Genomic DNA, 22,592 nt, shown 5'->3' on the forward strand with positions numbered 1-22,592 from the left:
GAGGGGGACCATGGGGACCCTTCGGAATCATCCAAATTGGTATCTGACGTGACAGATTCAGGGGAGTCTATGTGCTTCCTCTTGCACAGTCTCTTCCGAGGTACTTCCTCAGAGGGATACTCTGGTGAAGTTTTGGAGGAGACGATGCTGCCCGCAGGGGCTTCCTGAGGTTCCGGGTCTCTACGCTTGGGAGGAGGAGGTGACGATGAGACCACACTGGGGCCTGGGAGGGAAGAGAAACTAGGCCCGAGAGTTGAGCTGTCTGGGATGACAGCAACCTCTCCATCAGTTCAAAAGCCCCCTCACTCCACCCTGAAGAGATCACCTACTCCGGAGAGGCAGAGGACTGACTCTGAGGCAGAGTGGGTGGCTCTGAAGCTGATGTAGGAGCTGTGCTCAACCTTGTCAAGGCACCCAGGGGTACAGTCAGATTGGACAACTATCCACGCCGACTCCCCTCCCTGGATCCGACGGGTGAGTGTCGGATCCCAGACCTGTCAAAATCCAATGGACCCGAAGAGGTCAGAGCAGATGCCAGAACTGACGATCCTAAAGGAGGTACCAGTTTTGATGGTTCCGCTACTATTGGACCCACAATCCCTGGCTCCGAGACCACAAGTTGGGTCTGAGGAGGAACTGAAGATGGTGCTTTGGCCGGTCCTGATTCCTTTGGGGTCGGTGGAGATAAAATTTTTGCCAGTGCTGGTGTGCAAAGCAGTCTCTTCACCACCCGCTCCACATCGTCATCAGATAAACTCCTGGAGGAACAGGAGGATAAAGTAGGAGATTTATCCCTCTCCAAAATGGGTGATCTCAAAATTGGAGCGATCAGCTTCAAGATAGGAGACTGTGCCATAATCAAAAACTCTACCGGCTCTGTAGACACAGATGGAGCTTAAGAGATTGACCTTGACTTGTTTTAACCATAAGTCCTTGGTTCTGATGCGGTAATTTTCCTAGGTGCCTCCAAAGCTGGAGTCTCACTGGCAGGTCTTTTGGATCCTTTTGAGTAGGAAGTAGAGGGAGAAGTAGGCTTGGAGCTCTGAGAACCTTCTAATGACTCCTGGAAAGGACATTTTAACAAACCTCTAACCATTAATTTATTTCTTCGCTCTTGAAGAACCTTGCTGCTGAAACCATGGTAAATTGTACAAAGGTCTTGCAAACGGGTGGTACCAAGACAATACACACAGTCAGTGTGTCCATCCGTAAGAGACATTTTTTGTGTACACTTATTACATTTTTTAAACCCTGACTGCCTCAGTTCTTTTGGGTTCTTGTCTTTTTCTTTCGACATTGTTAACCACCAAAAAGATAGCAATAAATTTAACTAACCTAACAACACTTCTAGACTTGTAAATATTATAGAAAAAAATCAAAAAATGGCTCGAACACACAATGGAGCCTACTAACTACTGTCACATTATGCAAGAAAGAATAACCAACACACTGCAAGGGTTTTAAAGGAAAGGTCGTAAAACCGCCAAAGGATGGAATTAACTATTTCAAACGCACCGTCTAAAAGGAACACTATAGCTAATTTAATGACAAGAAACCAACATTCCTCTGAGATAAGTATTCAGAAGGGAATCCTCTAACTTAAATGGATTCTCCGGATAAAAAAACAAAACTAATAACACGGGGAAGGAGAGCAGCCCTCTAAGTTAAATGGGCCACTGAGAGCCCTCTAACTTAAATGGGTCTCACACAAGAACAAGAGAGGAAAACACATGCTAGAGACTACAAACGGGGGTTTCTAACTTTATCGCACACTGCAGAAAAAAGGTTTTATCTGAAAACTGTTGAAAAAAGTACATTAAATACTACTTAGCCAACGAGCCACTCAGAAGACATCCTGGTCACTTGAGCAGAAAATGAGATCTGGGTAACATACCCGGTGCATCATGGGATAGGGGGTTAGCCTCGTGCTAGTGGAAGCTCTCAAGCTTTTATATTAGGCTGAGTCAGAACCAATGCTCAGTTCCAAACCCAACTAGCAAGAATTAAAGCAAGATTGGATAACATAACATCAAGGATTATGCACTCACCATAATGATGCATCTGTGTTGTCTGGTTTCATCTTTTCTCAACTGATTGGTCTTGGATCAGACCTTGGATTTGACTATGACCCCATCACTCTAGCATCAACTGGAGGGTCCCTGTTCTTGTGGGCACAGTCTTTGGGTGCAATTAGGTATTTATCCAGCTTTTTGGGGGTGGTTTCTGCCACATCTGGATCCTTCCATACCGGATGGAAAACCATTTCATCCACCGTGGTCTCACCAAGGAGGTAGATGAGCCAATTCTGAAAGCCTCGTGAAACACCAACTCTTCCTGGGAAGGGGCTTTGGAAGACCAACCAACTTTCCATCTCAGAAGCTCGAGGATCACCCCGAATGAGAAGTCCTCAAAGGGTGACATGGGGGACCCCTCCCCTTCATCGAAGTCTGTGTCCTCCCTTGGTGACCTCTACAGGGTGTCAATATGCCACCTCTTGAACTTGTGCTTCGTGGGAGCTTTCACAGGGGGGGATAATCCGGGGAAGACTGAAGTCCTCAGGGAGTCCAGAATGAAGATTGTCTCATGACTGGAACAAACTGGCTGTCCCAGTGGAACAGAATGAGTAGGTTCAGGACACAGGGAAGACAGTTGAGGAGAGGCAGAACCCAGGGAGACAAGGATATCCTATCTTTTGAGGTGGAGAAAACTCTGTCCACTGCCTCAAAGGCAAAAGCCAAAGAAGAACCCAGAGCTATCCCAGTAGGAGCAGAAGCCACCTGACTAGGACCCTGTCTTGAAGCAGAAGTCAGAGCTGAGCTATCTAAAACTGAAGCCCTAAGGGGAAGAGACAGCTATGAGAGTCTCAGAGTTGAACCCCCACTCTCAGATCTATGGCTCTGAGATCCTTCCTGTGCTGACTCAGGGAATAGTCAAACAGGATCAAACCTTCGGATCTGACATAGATAATCCTGGAAGTCTCGAATTCAGTATATCTGAAGTTGAGGAGTGGATCAGAGTAGGAGCAGCAATATTGGTCTAGGATGGTCCAAAACTCACAGGGTCTGATGGGAGATGGAGCATGAGAACTCTCAACTGAATTTGGGTCCACAGGAATTTACTCACTATTCCGTCCATATCTCCTTTGGATAGGCTCCTAATAGACCTGAAGGATGATGAAGAAGATGGAGGTCTTAAAGTCTGATGGGGCATGTCTTGCAGAAAAGGGGAATGCAGTCTTGAAGGTGTTGGCTCTGGGAAGAAACTACACAGCCTCTGAGAAGCCATCTTAGAAGAGGAAAGAATCAGATCCAAGGATGTAGTCTGAGCCAAATATTTCTGAGCTTGAGCAGGTGAAGACAAAAGCAGAATGAGAAGCTCCAGACATAGAAGAGGAAGGAAGCAATCCTTTCAACACCAACTTGTTCCTTCACTCAACCAAAGCTCTATGACTGAACCCTGAGCAAATTTCACAATCTTCATTGAAGGAAATAGCCCCTAGACAATATACACACTCCATATGAGCACTGGAGTTGGGGGTTTTATCACACAAACATGTGATGTTATGGTGAGTACATAACTTCTTAATGTTATGTTGCCCTATCTCGCCTTCATTCTATGCTGGTTAGGACAGCGTCCCTAGCACCTTCTTTCTTCGGTGGCTCAAGGGAATAAACTCTTCAGAACAGTGGACCCAAAGGAAGCCCTGTTCCGGGAGGTCACATCTACTTTGTAATGAGTGATAAAGGTATAGGTTCATAGGTTCATACTAGGCTATCTGCCCAAGGGCATTTATAATAAGCTAGCATAGTAGTGTGGCTTTTTCGGCCTTTAGTTGAATAAAACTATGCCTATTATTTTTGCTGTGCTCTCAAGCAGTGACACTGAAGAAATCCCTGGGGTATATGCCTATCTCCCATCATCCAGTCAAGATTCCTTCTCTTCAGGCCAAACAAGGTGCTCTGCCTCACATGTACCGATTTTTTTCTTGTTCTAGGGGAGTCTCTGTCTCTGGGTGATGAATCTGTCCTTCTGTCGTCTACACTGTCAAAGTTTAAGTCTCCGCTCTCTCGCGCTTCTTCTTCTGGATTTTTCTCTTTTTTTTGAGGAAGCATATTCATCAAATCTGGGTTTGACGCTTATGGTATTCAGGCAGGTCACACAGTCAGAGAAAAAAGAGCGTATGAGACTAAATAGACAGGATGAGTTCTTTAATTTAGACAGCCTTTCCTTTTTCCTTTTGACTTTTTTTGAGGGACTTTTTTTTTTGAGGCCTTGGGTCAGATACATTCAATGGATACACATTGTGATCATGGGGGCATACAATCATGGGAAGGTACTAATGAGTGAGATGTGAATCCTCCCGATGACCTTGATCTGATCTGATGTCCCTCCCTTCTTGATCAGCAACATGAGTGTCAAACGAAAGGCTGTTTCAAGCGTCAAACGGGTCTTAGTGGGTTACCTGGGTCCAGTGGCTGGGTCCCTGCAGATAGACTCTTTCTTATTGCCTGGATTAGGGTAGCTACTATTAACCTTGTTGGGTTTTAGGGTTTCCATAGGGGTATGACTATGCATTTCTTGGCGTTTAACTTTCTGGCACCTTCTATCCGCTTTTTGAAGAGGCAGTGAGGCCCCTCTTCTGTGTCAGAAGTCAGAGTCTGTTTTTAGACTATTGTCATCTGCTGCAAACTTGCTTGTACTTTCAGAAGTAGATGCTCCTGTGTTTGCTTGTACTTCAGAAAAAGATGTGGGAACAACTGAGACAGAGGTGGGACTGAGACCACCACAGGCACAGCTCTGACAGGCTGGTCTGGCACAACCACCAGTTGGTTTCCCATGTGTGTCTGTATGTGCTTACTCTCCATCTTGTGATGTTTTTGTACATTACCTTTGTGGAGTTTACTTGATTTCTGATTGGGTGGCTGTATGGGGTATTTTGCCAGGTCCTCTGGGGTTGTAATGGCTGTGGTGACTGTTTTTCAATTTCAACCTTGGTTCAAAAGTCAAACTAAGTTTAAAAAAAAAAACTGGGTTGAATGATCTGCCAAAAGCCCCCCATGTCGGGATCAATCCATTGGATCCTATGTATGTCCAATTTATGAGTTCCATTATGATCCTCCCTGGTGGGTCAGATAAGGCACGGGATGAATAAGGCATGGGTCGGTGTGAGGTCTTACCCATGTGACTACTGCACAAAAAGAATCCAACGGGAGTCTGGCCACAGGAAGTGCACTTTTTAAAACTGGTGGGCCTATCAGGGGAGGAAAGAACAAGTGTGGAGTAAACACCACCAAATAAGAGACACAACTATAGTATCAAAAAAAAAAAAAAAAAAACAAATATCACTTATCTGAAAGCTTAAGCTGCTCAAACCATATCTGACTCTAAGAGTGACAAATGAAATATGAGCTAATAGACTTTTTGGGGGGATTATGGGTAAGGGTAGGAGGTTGAGCTACAGGATTCAAAGACTGAAAAATGGCCAAAGAAAGATCTGAGGTCATATCCTGGACCAATCAATTGAGGGAAAAACAAAACAAAACAAAAAAAAAAAAAAAGAAGTTATGTACTCACCATAATGTTCTGTTTGTTGTCCATTTCACCTTCATTCTATGATGGTTGGGTTTGTAACCAAGCATCAGTTCCAACTCAGCCTAATTCAAAAGCTCGAGAGCTTCCACTGGCTCGAGGCTATGCCCTATCCCATGATGCTCAGGGAAGATTACCCAGATCTTGCTTGAATGAGAAAGCATAAATATCATAAAACAATGAATCAGCTTGTATAGATAAGACCCAGAAGGGAATCAGAAACTCAATAATCCAATTAATAATGGAATTATCCGCCAGATCCTCCAGGAGCAAAGGAGCGGGTAGGAGGTTGGGGTGCAAGAATGAAGCCGAGATGGACAACAAACATGGAATGTTATGGTGAGTACATAACTTCTTAATGTTATGTTGTTCTATCTTGCCTTCATTCTATGCTGGTTGGGACAGCGGCCCTAACACTTTCTTTCTTGGGTGGTTCAAGGGAATAAACTCTTCAGAACAGTGGACCCAAAGGAAGCCCTGTTCCGGGAGGCCACATCTACTTTGTAATGAGTGATAAAGGTATGAGGTCTTACCCATGTGACTACTGCACAAATAGAATCCAACGGCAGTCTGGACTGGAAGACAGAGGAAGTTGCAATAGCTCTTGTGGAATGGCCTTTCACTTTGCCTGGTAATTGTCTGTTTTGAGCACTATATGTGAAGGTAATAGAATCTGTGAGCCATTTCGACAGTGTCACTTTTGAAACTGGCAGTCCTTTCTTCTTATCCAAAAAAGACACAAAAATATTGCTCCGACTTTCTGAAATCTTTAGTTCTCTGCATGTAGAAGTGCAGCTGCCTATGTACATCCAGCTGGTGTAATCTATATTCTGCCTTGTTGCCATAGTTGGGGAAGAATACTGGTAATTCAGTAGATTGATTTAGACTGATCTCTGAGTACATCTTGGGCAGAAAGGAAGGATTAGTAAGTAAGGAAACTCTGTCATTGTGAAAAACTACGTAAGGAGGGCATATAGATAGGGCTTGGAGTTCAGATACTTCTCTGGCAGAGGTAATGGCCACCAAGAAAAGTGTCTTCCATGACAAAAACTTTATTTCACATGATGATGCAGGTTCAAAGGGAGGCAAAATTAAGGAGGACAGAACAAAATTTAGATCCCATGGAGCTGGAGGTTCTCTGATTGGAGGTCTTAGCAGGAAAGTCCCTTTTAGAAAGGCTTTACAGAGTTTGTGGGGCATGATTTTCAGTTCCATTTCCCCAATATGAAAGTTGGATATAGCGGCTAGTTGGACTCTAATTGTTGCTGCTGCCACACTCTTGTTAAAAAGTTTAGCGAGAAAGTCTAGCACTGCTGTGATGGGAGCCATAAAGGGATCTATATTGTTTTTGGAGGCCCAGTGAGCAAATCTTTTCCATTTGCTAGAGTATAGTTTTCTGGTAGAAGGCTTATGAGAAGAAATCAATATATGTCTAACTGCCAGAGAGATGCCATGGAGCCTGGATATTTGTGGAACTGGAGCAGCCACGCTGTCAACTTTAGGGTCTGGATCGATGGCTGGAACATCCCCGATGAATGGGGAAGAAGGTCTGGAACTGGGTCCAGGATCCACAGTTCCTCCTGGAGATGGGTCCACAGAAAGGTGAACCAAATTTGCCGAGGCCAGTATGGAGCAATGAGGATCAATTTGCTTCCAAATGTATTGGCTTTCTGAAGAACCTTTGGTATCAAGGGAAAGGGATGAGAGGTGTAAAGTAGTCTCAGGGACCAATCATGTATGAGGGCATCCCTCGGTGACTTCCCCAGAGGGGGAATCAGGGCAAAGTACCTGCTGCATTTGGCGTTCATGGACATGGCAAAAAGGTTGCAGCAGGGTTGGCCCCATTTGCAGAAAATCTCTTCCACAACCTCTTGTTTTAGGGACCACTCATGAGGCATCAGAATAGCTCTGCATAGTTTGTCCGCTATCACGATGGATTTCCCCAGGATGTACTTTGGTGTCAGAAATCATTGAGAAGCAGCACCCCATTGCCATACTGTATGCCTCTCGACATAAAGGGTAGGATTTGGTTCCTCCTTGTTTCTTTATGTACCACACTACTGATATGTTGTCTGTCTGAATTGCAATAGTTCCTGTCAGGAGAGAGTCCTGGAATGCTTGCAATGCATAGAGCACTGCTCTCATCTCTTGGACATTGATATGCAAGTGGTTCTCGTGTTCCTGCCAGATGTCTTGGACAGTCTTACCCAGATAATGCCCCCCCACCTTATCTGAGATGCATCCATGGTCAGTGTGGCTGTTGGTTGTGGAAAAACAAATGGACGGCCCATGGTTAACTGAGTCATTTGAAGTCAACACCACAGATCCTTTTTGCATGACTCTGTGATAATAATCTTGTGTAACAGTGTTAGGCCTTACATGGACCACTGGAAGAAAAGTAGCCATTGAAGGACTCTCATGTGCAAACGTGCTAGAGACACTAAAATTATTCCAGCTGCCATGGTGCCCAGAACCTGCAAGACAGTCTTTGCCTGTACTTTTCTTTTGGATATCAAGCTCTTGATTTGATGGTGTAGGGACTGAATCCTTTCGGGGGTAAGTTTGGCCAACATTTTCCTTGAGTCTAACTCTGCATGTAAGAATATAAGATGCTGTGATGGCAACAGGGAAGATTTTTTGAAATTTATTCTAATGCCTAGCTTGGCACAGAGATGAATGGTTTCATCCCTTGCTTGCACTAGTAGATGCTTGGTGGTGGCGGTTAGGAGCCAGTCGTCTAAGTATAGAAACACACGGAATCCCAAGCACCTCAAGTGAGCCGTAACCACTGCCATGGATTTGGTGAACACTCTGGGGCTGTAGTAAAACCAAAGGGCAGGGCTTGAAACTCGTAATGACTGGCTCCCAGCCAAAAGCATGTCTCCTGGATTGCCTGTCCATTTTTATGTGGAAGTACGCAACCTGGAGATCTATTGAGCACATCTAATCATCTTTTCCCAGAAAGGGAAATATTGACTGCAGTGTCACCATCCGGAACTGTGATTTTTTGACAAATTTGTTTAATCTGCTGAGATCCAAAATGGGTCGCCAGTCCTCTGTCTTTTTTGGAAGAAAAAGAACCTTGAGTAAGTTTCGGATCCAATCTGGTCTGTGGGAGCATTTTGGATGACTCTTTTTTCTAGCAACTTCTGTACTTCTAATGTTGCATAGTTCCTTTGACTGGGTGGAGTATCTAGGATGGATTGTTTCTCCAAAGTGGGGGGTGGAAAAGGGTATGCAATAACCTCTGGATATAATCATTTTACTCATTTGTCTTGTGTGATATCTAGCCAGGCCTCTGCGTACAATGATAAGTGTCCCTGGACTGCCTCCAGAGATGGACAGATGAGCCTCCATTCAGGAGCACTGAAAGGGCTTCCCAGGAAATGACTCCCTGTCACCCTGGTTCTGCAGACCTCCTCTGCCGCGAGGTCAGCATCTTCCATTGTTACTTCCTCCTCTACCCCTGGGGGAAGTGTCACCACATGTGTTGGGAAATACTCTTTGGGATTTGTGGAACCACTTCTTTCCTCCCCTCTGACCTTTGGGATAAGGTCTAGTGGAACAGGAAAATGGAACCCAATGGCAGACAGAGTTTTCCCCTCTTGTTTGCACCTGTTCAAGGTCTCTTTAACAGTGGGCCCGAACAATGACGAGCCATCAAATGAGGCATTAGTGAAGGAAGACCAGAAGGGTTCAGCAAAGTTACAGAGATGCATCCAAGAATGCCTCCTTAAGGAAATTCCTGAAGCTGCTGCCCTGCTCCCTCCATCGGTTGCATATGAAATCAGGCACATGGAGGAGTTAACCACCGAGTTAAGGGTGGAGAGCTGAGAGAAAGCCTTAGCTGAAACCCCAGCAGCTACAGTACCCTGCAGGGTATCTCCTAGCTCTTTCAGGAGATCCCTTTGAACTCTGGTAAAATGAGTCAAGTAATTCATTGATTGAAGTTTAAAAGCTGCTAAAGAGAAGGTGCACTTTCCATACCTGTCCATCGTCCGAGAGTCTTTATTTGGTGGATGAACAGACGAGGAAGTTTCTAACAATTCTTTTTTGGTGGCCACTGCCACCACTGTCGCATCTACTAGGACTCCTTTCGTCAAGAACTCTTTATCTGCAGGAGCAATAATAAACTTGTTAGGCCTCAGAACAGGCTCCACTGTATTGGGAGAGCCCTACACCTTTACAGCAATAATGTTCATTAGTTGGTCAAAGGGTGGAGACAGCTAAGAGGCAGTAGGGTGACACCTAAAAGCTTCCAGGTACACCGACTTGTCCTCAGAAGGATTGGTGGACTTCCAGCCACCCCTCTGCTTAAGAATCTCCATGATATCTGCAAAGGAGACATCCTCAGAGGGGGGCCATGGGGACCCTTTGGAATCATCCAGGTCAGTGTCCAACGTGATGAACTCATCTGGGGAGACTATGTGCTTCCTCTTGCATAGCCTCTTCCAAAGAACCTCCTCCAAGGGGTACTTTGAGGAAATTTTGGAAGAGACAGCCTTGCCCGTTGGGGCTTCCTGGGGCTTAGGGTCTCTGCCCTTGGGTGGGAGCAATGGTGCCGAGACCGACACAGGCGCTTTTGGGGGACGAGAGCTTGACCCCAAGAGTGGGGACATAGGAGGTGACAGCACTCTCTCCATCAGCTCAAACCCCCCCCCAACCCACTCCGAGGATGTCCCTGGCTCCGAAGTACCAAGAGACAGACCCTGAGGCATGGTTGGGTCCGCAGCCAATGTAGGAGCGGAGCTCAACTGAGCCGAAGCCCCGAGAGGTAGAACCGGCTCAGACAGCTGTCCGATCCGACTCTCCTCCCTGGACCTGATGGGAGAGCATTGGCTCCTAGACTCCCCAGATTCCGATGGAACCAAGGTAGTCAGAGCGGTCGTCGGAACTGACAATCTTGTTGGAGGTCTCGGTTCCCATGTTTCCACTACTATAGGGCCCGAGCCCTCTGGCTATGGAGCCCCCGAATGGGTGAGAGGAGGAATAGAAGAAAGGGATGGTGTCTTGGTCAGTTCCTTTTGGGTCGGAGTCAACAAAATTTTTGCCAGCACCGGTGTACGAAGCAGACTCTTCACCACCCGCTCCACATCATCATCAGACAAGCTCCTGGAGGAATGGGAAGAGAAAGAAGGAGATCTCGCCCTTTCTAGGAGAGGAGATCTTAAAGTCGGAGTAACCAGCTCCAGAACTGGGAACCGTCTCCTGACTTGAAACTCTATCGGTTCAGTAACTGCCAATGGAATCGAAGAGGTAGACTTCTCGGAGCCAAGAGCCATTGGTTCCAAGCCAGGTGATTTTACGACAATGTTCTTAGGTGGCTCGGAGACTGGATCCGTAGTCAAAGTTCTTTATCCAGACTTTTCCACTTTAGAGAAGGAAGAAGGTTTGGAGCTCTGAGACCCTTCCAAGATTTCAGAGAATGGAACCTTTAGTAGCCGTCTAACAATGTTTGTTCTTACATTCAAGTAAAATTCTACTGCTAAAGGCCTGGCAAAATGTGCATGATTCCTGTAAGTGAAGGGCACCCAAACAATAAACGCAACTGGTGTGCCCATCAGTAAGAGACATCTATTGGGAGCATTTTTCACACTTCTTGAACCCTGATTGTTTGGGCTCTTTCTGATCTTCAACTTGTTCAGATTCTTAGACGAGGGATAGAACTAATGAGAAGGGAACCCCAAAGAAAAACTTAACAACTCTGTTACCTCATAAAGTTGAAAAACTAGACTGAGACCAGCAAACATGTTTCTAGACAGGTCTGTCTACAAGAAAACAATAAGAAAAATTATCTAAATCACTAAAGCCTAACTACAAAAAACACAGCACTCAACTATCTACTAATACTAACAACGTATCTGTATGTGTGTGTATATGTATATATATATATATATATATATATATATATATATACACACACACACACACACACACACACACACACACACACACACACACACACACACACACACACACACACACACACACACACACACTAATGCTGACTATGCACAAAAATACGTTTGAGGAGAAAACCTCTAATTTAAATGATTTCTCCTTGCAACTACAGGGAAGGTAACAGAAGGGAGAGGAGCAGACCTCTAAGTTAAATGAGCCGCTAGGAGCCCTCTAACTTAAACAAACTACCTGAAAGGATAAGGGGGAAAGCTCTCTAACTAAAACGAGCTTTGGAATAAAAAGGATGACAACTAGAAGGTTCGGCGTGATGAAGAAAGAGGGAATGATGGCTAACAACAGCAATGACAGGGGGAAAAACAAACGGAGTACTCTAAAAAACCTACAAATACCTAAAAACTATTAATAAACTTCAACTATTTTACTAGAAATATCAAAAATATCAATAATAAATTGAACTTAGCCAAGAGCCAGTCAGAAGTCATCCTATCTGCTTGAGCGGCAAACAAGATCTGGGTAATCTTCCCTGAGTATCATGGGATAGGGCATAGCCTCGAGTCAGTGGAAGCTGTTGAGCTTTTGAATTAGGCTGAGTCAGAACCGATGCTCAGTTCCGAACTCAACCAGCAAAGAATGAAGGCGAGATAGGACAACATAACATCATCAGATCAGTAAATATATTGCTGAACTTTCTGAAATGGCAGTCCAAAATAAGTAAGCAAGATTTGGAAGACCGTGAAATAAGATCTATGAAAAAACAGAGTTAGTTAGTTATACTAAGACCGATTTATAATATTTATTTTATTTATTTATTGACATTTGATTATTGGGAAAGTCTACCTGGGTAGAAGTCCATTTTTAGTGGAGGCCCAGGAAAAAAAGCAACAAATTATTACAAAACATTTAACAATAATAATTTTACAATCTTCAAAAATAAAACAAAAACATCTACAGTTTAAATGATTATAACAAATTAGACATAATATAAAAGCATTGGTTAAGAATCGATATGATATATGGCAATCACTTAATACTTAGAGAAATTTTAGACAGTTTTTAGAGAAATTAAAGGTAAGTTAGCCTAATGCAAATAAGAATTGCAATTTGAAATGAGGGTAAAACAGGCTTAGAGAGAAAGTCAGAGCAGAGAATTGTATAGCAGTGAGGAAGGAAGTGAAGAAAGGAGAGTAAGGAGGTACAAGGAATGAAAAGGAACTTGTTCAAATTTAGGGATACAGGTTATCCTGGTTTTGAGCAAGAACATAGCCAGATTTTAGCTAGAAGTCTTTCAGAGTGGTTTTGAAAGACAGGAGGGGGGTATAAACCTGATGGATACAAGTAAGGAGTTATAGGCCTTAGCAACCTTGTACAAGTACTTGAACAGGGTCTGTAGATAGACAGGAGTTTTTGGTCAATGGAATGCAATGACCAACTGGGAACATTGTTGTGTAGAAAGTGTTTTAGTGCTGGCCAGACAGATGAATGCTGGATAATTTTGTAGGTGGTAGAAAGCCTTGTATATGTTAGTTGATGTGGGGCTTCTATCCAATTTAGGCTTTTCAGTGCTATACAGTGATGGATTCTGAAAGGGTATGTGCTGCAAATTTAGCAACTTTATTATAGAATTATTCAAGTTTCAATTTTGTGAAATCTGGAGGTTAGTAAGGATGGGAGCACCAGAAGGAAGAGTGGGGAGGAGATGAGTAGTGCTAAGTGTAGTTGTAGTTACATCATTGAGCATGGGTCTCAACCTCTTAAGAGGCCAATGTGGAACACAAACCCTAGCAATGTGTAACAACTGTACGAAAACACATCATTTCCATGGGACCTGGTTGAAGTGGGCTTTCTGCCAGATGTTCTAAGTGAATATTGTATATTTTTAAAATTCAATAGGACACACGTCAAATAAAACAAAATCAGCAGAAACCATTGATAAAATGCAATATACAGACAGTGCGGTTCAGACAGCAGTAACCCATTTCCATTAATTATGATGCACGCAATCTGGTGAAGATACTTTTACCTTCATAAGCAAAAAGACTACATTTTGTATAGCTGTCAAGTTAGCTAAGCAGCTGCTTACCTCTAGTTCCTTTATTCATGTTGGTTATAAACAACAAATTCTTTCTACTTGGCTTCTCTCCTATTCTTCCAAGTTATGATTCACCCCATGCTGGACCCAAAAATACCTGCATCTTCTCCCTCACTGTGTTAACTCCAATCATTTCTTCCATTTGACCAACCCTCCCAGGGAACTTCTTGATTTTTTCAAATAATAAAAGTTCTGCTTTTTCAGAAAAGTACTCCATTCCCAGTCTGAAGCATGACTCCCAAATCTGTCATCTTACCCTTCTGTCACACATTCGATGTCACTCACTACAAACCTTTCCTCCCAAAGACTGAATATACTATGCCTCTTAGAGGTCTACTGCTTTTCAGTCAATCAGTCAATGGTACCCCATTGTTAATGTGGGTCTATGTTAAATGTTCGAACATCCAAAATGTCGAACATTACATGGATGTTCGAACGTAAAAAAAAAAAAAAAAGAAAGAAAACACACAAAAAAAACACTTTAATAAGCCCCCCTGCACCCCCCACACCCCCCTACTTAAATATATCAACTCCAAGACTGCACTTCAGTACAGGAAAGGGAAATTCTCCCAATCTGCACCATACGGTACCATTGAAAGTTTATCTTCGAGCATTCAAAATTTCGAATCTTTGGTCTCTACCATGTAATGTTCAAAATTTTATGCATTCGAAGATTTGACAGGTACCCGTTAATGTACTGTCCTTAAATTGCTGCCCATACATTCTTCAGAAAATGACTTGCTGTTTTCAACTGTTGCCAATTATAGCCATAAAAGGCTAGATGTTCATCGTGCATACAGCTGCAATAATCACATATGGGTTCTCTGCCGTCAGGCAGTCCCTTGGTCGGCCGAATTCCAAAGTCTAGGTCCGGCGTCGGTTGCTGTCGCTTTCCTTCCTGACATCAGTGCGACAGGGGTATATAAGACACAGCCGACGCCATATTCTTCAGTCTTTTTTGCCGCGCGGTACCCGAAGCAGAAGCAGTTCGCAAGTGCCGGTCGGCCAGCTCCTGAATTTACAAAAAATTGGAAACTGAAGTCTTCTTTAAAGCTAAGTACCCCGTTGGGGAAACTTTTCTTGCCTCAGACCGATGTCAGACAAAGTTAACAATTGTATTTCTTGTGGGAAGCAAATACCGCATAAGGATTTCCATTCCCTCTGCATACCTTGTTTAGGCCCAGACCACGACGTCTCGGGCTGTAAACGCTACTTTCAATAAACGCACTATTAAGCGTCGGGCGGAGTTCGCCCAACATTATTTTGGTAAAGCCTTTGATTATAAAATGTCGTCGGAGACTCAGACTACCGTTTTGTCCAAAAAACGCAAGGACAAGGACCGACACGCGAGGTCCGCGGTCTCCACCGACACCACGCCAAAACCGGCTGCACGTGGTCCGGTTCTCAGTGAGACGCCTATGCAGTCCCTGACTACCAACGACATTTCCTTGGTGGTGTCTTCTGTAACCGAGACCGCAGGTACCTCGGCCCTTACTCAGACTACAACCACCGAAGCCACTGTGAGTGTTGAGCCTCCTAATGTGGACAGGTCCACTTCCACCCAGGGTGTCTTTAGACCCTCATCTTCCTTTTCCATTAAGGCCTTTACTAAGTCCAAATCAGCCATGCATCCCAAGAGGCCTGTTGCTCAGGGCCCATCCCCAGGCCCCATGCCTAAAAAGCAGATGCTTAAAATGGCTGAGGATTTAATTACTCTTATCAGGGGTTCCCAACCCCCTCCAGACAAGAGACCCAGAGTGGAGGAAGATTCTCCCTCTTCTGAACTGGGATCCATTTTCTCAGAACATTCTGATGTAGAGGAACACTCGTACTCCCCTTATGAAGATTCTGATGCAGAACAGTCCATTCCTTCTGTATCTCCCCCAGAGGATTTTTCTTTTGGGGAAACCTTGCACACCTTGAGGGAACACTTCCATTGGGAAGGCCAAGACTTTTCTGATTCCAAGAAAAGGCTTAGGGAATTTCTTTTGTTACCTCAACACAGACCTCTGGCTATACCTCCTGTCTTGGACATACTTGATGATGTTTACTCGGAGGCTTGTCTTAATCCAGATTCCCTGCCTCCTGCCCCAGTCAAACCTGATAGGTACTACAGAGTTCCTAACTCTCACCAATTTCTTTTCAAAAGCCATAATGCTGACCCTGAAACCATTTCTCAAGGCCCCAAGGGAATGAAGGCCTCTACTGCCAAGAATCCACTACCTTCGAAGAGAATCTAGATCCTTAGAAAGGTGGGGAAAAAAGGTATACACCTCGGCCACCCTAGCCATGAGGGCCTTAAATTGTCAGTTCCATATGCTTAAATATCAGCAGTTTCTGTTATCACAATTAAGAAATAAAATGTCTCAACCTGAACAATCAGATTTGAAGGAATTGCAGGATATGATGCATAGTGCAGAACAAGTGGGTAAACACACCTTACAATGTGGCTATGATGCCTTAGAGGCCTCAAGTAGAGCTGCTGTTACAGGATCAGTCATTTGTAGACATGCCTGGCTTAGGGAACAAAGCTTGCCTGATCATGTTAAAGCTAAACTACTAGATGCTCCTTTACAAAAGGATGTACTATTTGGTACTAATGCTGAGGAGATACTACGGAAAATGGAAGAAAAAGCTAAATCTATGCAAACTGTCAAGGCTTTTCTACAGGTACAACCACCTCGTTTTAGCAGAAATTGGCCTTCTAAAAACTGGTCCTTTCCAGCCACGGACAAGCCCCAAAGAGGTAGATATAGGCGCACAAGGGGCAGAGGACAATCTCAAGGATCATATAGAGGCAGACAATGGCAAACTCCAGCACCAAGAGGTGGCGAAGACAGTGCACAACAATACAGAAAACAAACCCAATGACTTCCTCCTTTTCATGCCAAGCAAGTCTCAGCTGGCAGCTCCCTTGGGAGGAAAGCTGGCATTATTTACAAGAAATTGGCATATTATCACAACAGACAAATGGATCCTGGACATTATAAACAGAGGCTACAGATTTCATTTTCACACTCTTCCAAAATGAGAGGCATGCCAAACCTGCCACACAATCAAAGGGCAGAGGCACAAATACAAATTTCAAAACTCATGGACATGAAAGCTATTCAAGAGGTACCTACTCACGAACAAGGTCAAGGTTTTTATTACAGACTATTTCTGGTACCAAGGAAAGGAACCGACTGGAGACCCATTTTGGACTTATCCATCCTAAATACATTTCTACTCGTACCAAAATTCAAGATGCTCACATTACAGCAGCTTCTTCCCATGCTGGGCAAGGAGTTTTGGCTGGTAACATTGAACCTCAAGGAGGCATACCTGCATGTCCCAATCAGACAAAGCTGCAGAAGATACCTCAGATTTCTTGCAGGTTCAATCCACTATCAATTCTCTGCATTGCCCTTTGGCTTATCTACTACGCCCAGAATATTCACGAAATGCCTGGCATCAGTAATTGCCTACTGCAGACTTCAAGGGATACAAATTTACCCTTATTTGGACGACTGCCTAATCCAAGCGGACAGCAAGCGCATACTTCTGGAACATCTGGCTCATGCAACACGGTTACTGAATTCTCTGGGATACACAATCAACAAAGAGAAATCCAGGCTAACACCATCTCAGAAAATAACTTTCCTGGGTGCCAACTTGGACACAAACACCCAGATGGCCTACCTTACGCCAGAAAAACAGGGGCAACTAACTCAGTACTTCAAGATACTAGCAAATTGTACCAGGCTTACTGCAAGGAAAATTCTGCAGGCTCTGGGCTTCATGGCATCTTGCATTCTTTTAATCCCATGTGCAAAGTTGCATATGAGAAAACTTCAATGGTACCTGAAAAACCTATGGTCTCAACACAGCCACAATTTGGAAACAATAATACCAATAATTCCATGTTTGCAAAAGGAATTTCTATGGTGGGCCCAAGCATGTAAAACAAACACAGGTCTCCCATTCTGCAAGCCTCAAGCAAATCAAGTCATCACAACAGATGCCTCAGATTACGCCTGGGGGGTGCACATGACAGGCAGGTGCATTCAGGGCAAATGGTCCCAAAAGGAAAAGCACCTTCACATCAATCAAAAAGAAATGCTAGCAGTGATAAATGCAATTACAGCATTCAAGGACCTCCTGCATCCAGGACAATTATTGATAAGAACAGACAACACCACAGTAATGTGGTACATAAACAAACAAGGAGGAACACATTCATATCCCCTGTGCAGACTAGCCATGACACTTTGGAACTTGGCTCTGGAATGGCAAATCGAACTTCAAGCACAGTACTCTTGCCAGGTTTGGAAAACACGCTGGCAGACAATCTAAGCAGAAATATGACAGATCCACACGAATGGAAGTTGCATCCTCAAGTGTTTACAAAGATAATCCAAGCGTGGGGGAGGCCAGACATAGATCTCTTCACCTCCCACAGGAATCATCAATTGGAAAAGTTTTGTTCAAGGACCTTTCATCCAAAGGCCTGGAGAGTGGACGCCCTTTCATTCAGTTGGACAGCATGGACAGTGTATGCTTTCCCACCTCTGCCTCTTCTGCCCAAGGTGCTCTTGAAAGCAAGAGCAGACAGACCGAAGATGATACTGATTGCTCCAGACTGGCCAAGACAGCACTGGTACCCACTCCTGAGGAGCCTAACACATACTCCTCCCTGGCCTCTACCTCTAATGCCTCTTCTGCTGACTCAGCACAGCTACAAAACTCTTCACAGTCAGCTGAAAACACTCAATCTCGCTGCATGGAAAATTCCTTAACACCACAACAGACCCTACTTCCCAAAGAGGTGCAGGACGTCATTCTGGAGGCCAGAAGGCCATCTACTAGAAAGGCTTACTCCGCAAAATGGAAATGGTTTTGCTCTTGGAATGAGAAAAAGGCCAGGACCCTAGAAAACTGAATTTGCCTCAGGTATTACAGTATCTAGCTGAGCTGCTGAACAGTGGACTTTCATTTTCCTCCATAAAAATCCATGCCTCAGCCATTTCTGCAGAATTCAACACGGATCCACATTTATTCTCTCACCCACTTTTAAGACAGTTCCTCAGAGGGGCTAAGAATATAAGACCACCAAGGAAACAACCAGTGCCAGCCTGGGATCTTAATTACATTCTAGAAAAATTAACATTGCCTCCCTTTGAACCAGCTGCCTCAACAGATTTGCAATATTTGTCCTGGAAAACAGCTTTCCTTCTGGCCATTACCTCAGCTCATAGGGTTTCGGAATTACAAGCCCTCATGGCTGTGCAGCCCTTTCTCATCTTCCATCAGGACAGGGTTTCCCTTCGAACCAACCCATCATTTATGCCTAAAGTGGTATCCAGGGTAGCTTTAAATCAAGCCATACACTTACCTACTTTTTACCCCAATCCTCAAAACAAAGGGGAAAGGCTGCTACATTCCTTAGACATCCATGGACAGCTACGTTATTATTTGGACAGAACAAAGCCTTTCAGGAAATCAGAACAACTTTTTGTGTCCTATGCTGTAGGAGCTCAAGGGAAGCCTGTTACCAAACAGACAATTTCAAAATGGATAGGCCACTGCATACGATTTTGTTACTCCTATCATGGGAAATCTGTCCCTACAGGCATCAGATCCCACTCCACCAGGGCCACAGCTACCTCTACAGCCTTCCTCAGAGGAGTTCCTACCAAAGATATTTTGGAGGCAGCCACTTGGAGTTCTGTGCATACCTTCACAAAACACTACCACCTGCCTTTATATTCCAAAACTAGAGCAGGCTTTGCCACTGCTGTGTTGCAGGGCATTCTGGCTCATCCCAGTTCCTCCTAGTGCCTACCACCCTGTGCGTAGCTTTGGGATTCTACCCATATGTGATTACTGGAGCTGTATGCACGATGAACATAGTACAGTTTTGTACCTACCATAAATGTAGATGTTCGAGTGCTAATACAGCTGCAGTACAGGTTTCCCTCTCTCCTTCCCCTCTTGGTAAAGGACTAGTGGCTAACACCTCCTCTTACAACCTAATTTGGGTTATCCTCCTATGGTGTATTTGCTTGCAACTACTGTTTTTTGATTACATTGCATTGCTTGAATATAATTATATATATAATTTATGTATTACCTTCCTTCTGGGGGCACCTGACATCTGGGGCAAGAAAGACTGAAGAATATGGCGTCGGCTGTGTCTTATATACCCCTGTCGCACTGACGTCAGGAAGGAAAGCGACAGCAACCGACGCCAGACCTAGACTTTGGAATTCGGCTGACCGAGGGACCGCCTGACAGCAGAGAACCCATATGTGATTACTGCAGCTGTATTAGCACTCGAACATCTACATTTATGGTAGGTACAAAACTGTACTTTTTACAGAACACATTCCTAATATGTAGGCAATTTTTGGACAGCACTATTTACTAGACCCTAGTTTAAAATGTTCTAAGCATTCTGTGTTGTTGCACCTGTAACATTTCTACAATACGCTCAGAAAGAATGCACTCACTTGAGTACTCTAAGTATGGCTAGCTAAACCCTAGGTTCCTGCCTCTGTTCATCACTTTAACATTCAAGTCTCTCTAAAGTCACAATTCCCACCGTGACTACAAAGTAACATATTTCTTGTTCTCTTCTCTCCAAGAGCGCATCCCTCCCTGCCCTCATCCCTGTGCCTCTGTCCATAATGTGGTCCTCAGAGATGGATGCCTTACAAGTAAACTTAATTACACTGCCTCATTTACCTGAAGGGGATGTTTGTTGGGGAACAGCCACAAGATGTTTGCTAAATGCCCTTCATTAAGTATGTCCCTGGTTTACTTCATTTTATCTTAAGACGCTTTTCTTGCACCAGGGTGAACCTGTCAAAACCCTGGCATCATACTGAGGCTGTCTTAATTGCTGTTTCTAGGCGAGTGTATATTTTATATAAATATATATATATATATATATATATATATATATATATATATATATATATATATATATATAAACAGATACACAATTTGTGTTAAAAAAAAATCAGAAAGAAAATTACAAGTCTGGAGATCTTGGCCCCTAAACTTCTATTTGAGTAACTATGATTTCCTATAAAAGCGAGCCTTATTTAATACTCTAAAGACTCTTACTGGCACCTTCAGAGCAGGTATTCAAACTCCCAGGGGGGATCTAGCTGTGCAGGTCAAATGTAAGACTATCATCCAATATCGCCTCTAATAGTTTGCTATGAGAAGTGACTTCAAGGATTATATTATTAAGAGAGAGGACGTCAAATTTATTTATTTTTCACAAGAGAGGGATTTAGGGGAAAAAGTAGTAGTTTGGTCTTTTTTTTTTTTTTACGTTGAGCATGAGTTGTGAGTTACGAAGCCATGTTTCCATGGCTGATAAACTTCCTGAGTAATTTTTGGAGGTGAACTATGTTGTCAAATGTGTAAATAAGAGTGGAACCATCTGTGTACTATATTAGGGTGGTCTGTTATGCGGAAGTACAGAGAGTGTTGTGAAAATGTTAAAGAGGAGGGGACCCAGCACAGAGCCTTGTGGTACACCGGTGGTGACTGGGATATAAGGAGAGAGTGTAAAGTGCCACCCTCTGGTAAATATATAGGACAATTTATAAATGACAGCAATCACTTTATATCCAGAGCAAAGCAATTAACAAGGAGATGTACGTAAAACAGGTTTTCTGTCACTTCCTGAGTCTGGCATATGCAGTATAGCTACTTGTCAAGCAAAAGGGGACAGTGGTCAACTTAGTAAGGCATCCTAGTATTTCACAGAGCCTTTCAATCTCAGAGCAGGCATATATTTAATTGATTAAAGTTAATATGCAGCAAGGTTCTTTATGATAAATATGCTAACATGAAACAATGACAAAAATCTCAGTAAACTTGTAGGTGTAGGGCCTAGTGACACAGCCCCTGCAATATCAGGGTCAGATGTAGTAACCACAAGCTATGAAACAATGACAAAAGTCTCAGTAAACTTGTTGATGTATGGCCTAGTAATGGAGCCCCTGCAATATCAAGGTCAAATGTAGTGACTGCAGGCTATGAAACAATGACAAAAGTCTCAGTACACTTGTAGCTCTAAGGCCTAGTGACAGAGTCCCTGCAATATTGAAGTCAGATGTACTGACTGCAGACTATGAAACAATGACAGAAGTCTGAGTAAACTTGTAGGTGTAGGGCCTAGCAACATAGCCCCTGCAATACTGAGGTCAGATATAGTGACCACAGAGTGCAGACTATGAAACAATGACAAACGTGTCTGTAAACTTGTAGCTCTAGGGTCTAGTGACAGATTCCCTGCAATATCGAGGTCAGATGTAGTGACAGCAGGCTATGAAACAATGACAAAAGTCTCAGTACACTTGTAGCTCTAGGGTCTAGCGACAGACCCCCTGCAGTATCAAGGTCAGATGTAGTGCCTGCAGGCTATGAAACAATGACAAATATCTCAGTAAACTTGTACCTGTAGGGCCTAGTGACACAGGCCCTGCAATATCAGGGCCAGATGTAGTGATCACAGGCTATGAAACAATGATAAATGTCTCAGTAAACTTGTAGATGTAGGGCCTAGCAACAGAGCCCATGCAATATCAAGGTCAAATGTAGTGACTGCAGGCTATGAAACAATGACAAAAGTCTCAGTACACTTGTAGCTCTAGGGCCTAGTGACTAAGCTCCTGCAGTATCGAGGTCAGATGTAGTGCCTGCAAGCTATGAAACAATGACAAATATCTCAGTAATCTTGTAGCTGTAGGGCCTAAGTGACACAGCCCCTGCAATACCAGGGTCAGATGTAGTGACCACAGGGTATGAAACTGACAAATGTCTCAGTAAACTTGTAGGTGTAGGGCCTAGCAACAGAGCCCCTGCAATATTGAGGTCAGATGTAGTGAACTCAGGTTTGCTCTATGAAGGAAAATTGTGACTGAGTGTAGGAAGAGACAACACTGAGGGGATATTTAGCAGTACATTCTATTAGTCTTTCTTCTTGCCAAAA

Source organism: Protopterus annectens, chromosome 16.part0, assembly GCF_019279795.1.
Source record: "Protopterus annectens isolate FY-2018-M chromosome 16.part0, PAN1.0, whole genome shotgun sequence".
Taxonomy (NCBI): domain Eukaryota; kingdom Metazoa; phylum Chordata; order Ceratodontiformes; family Protopteridae; genus Protopterus; species Protopterus annectens.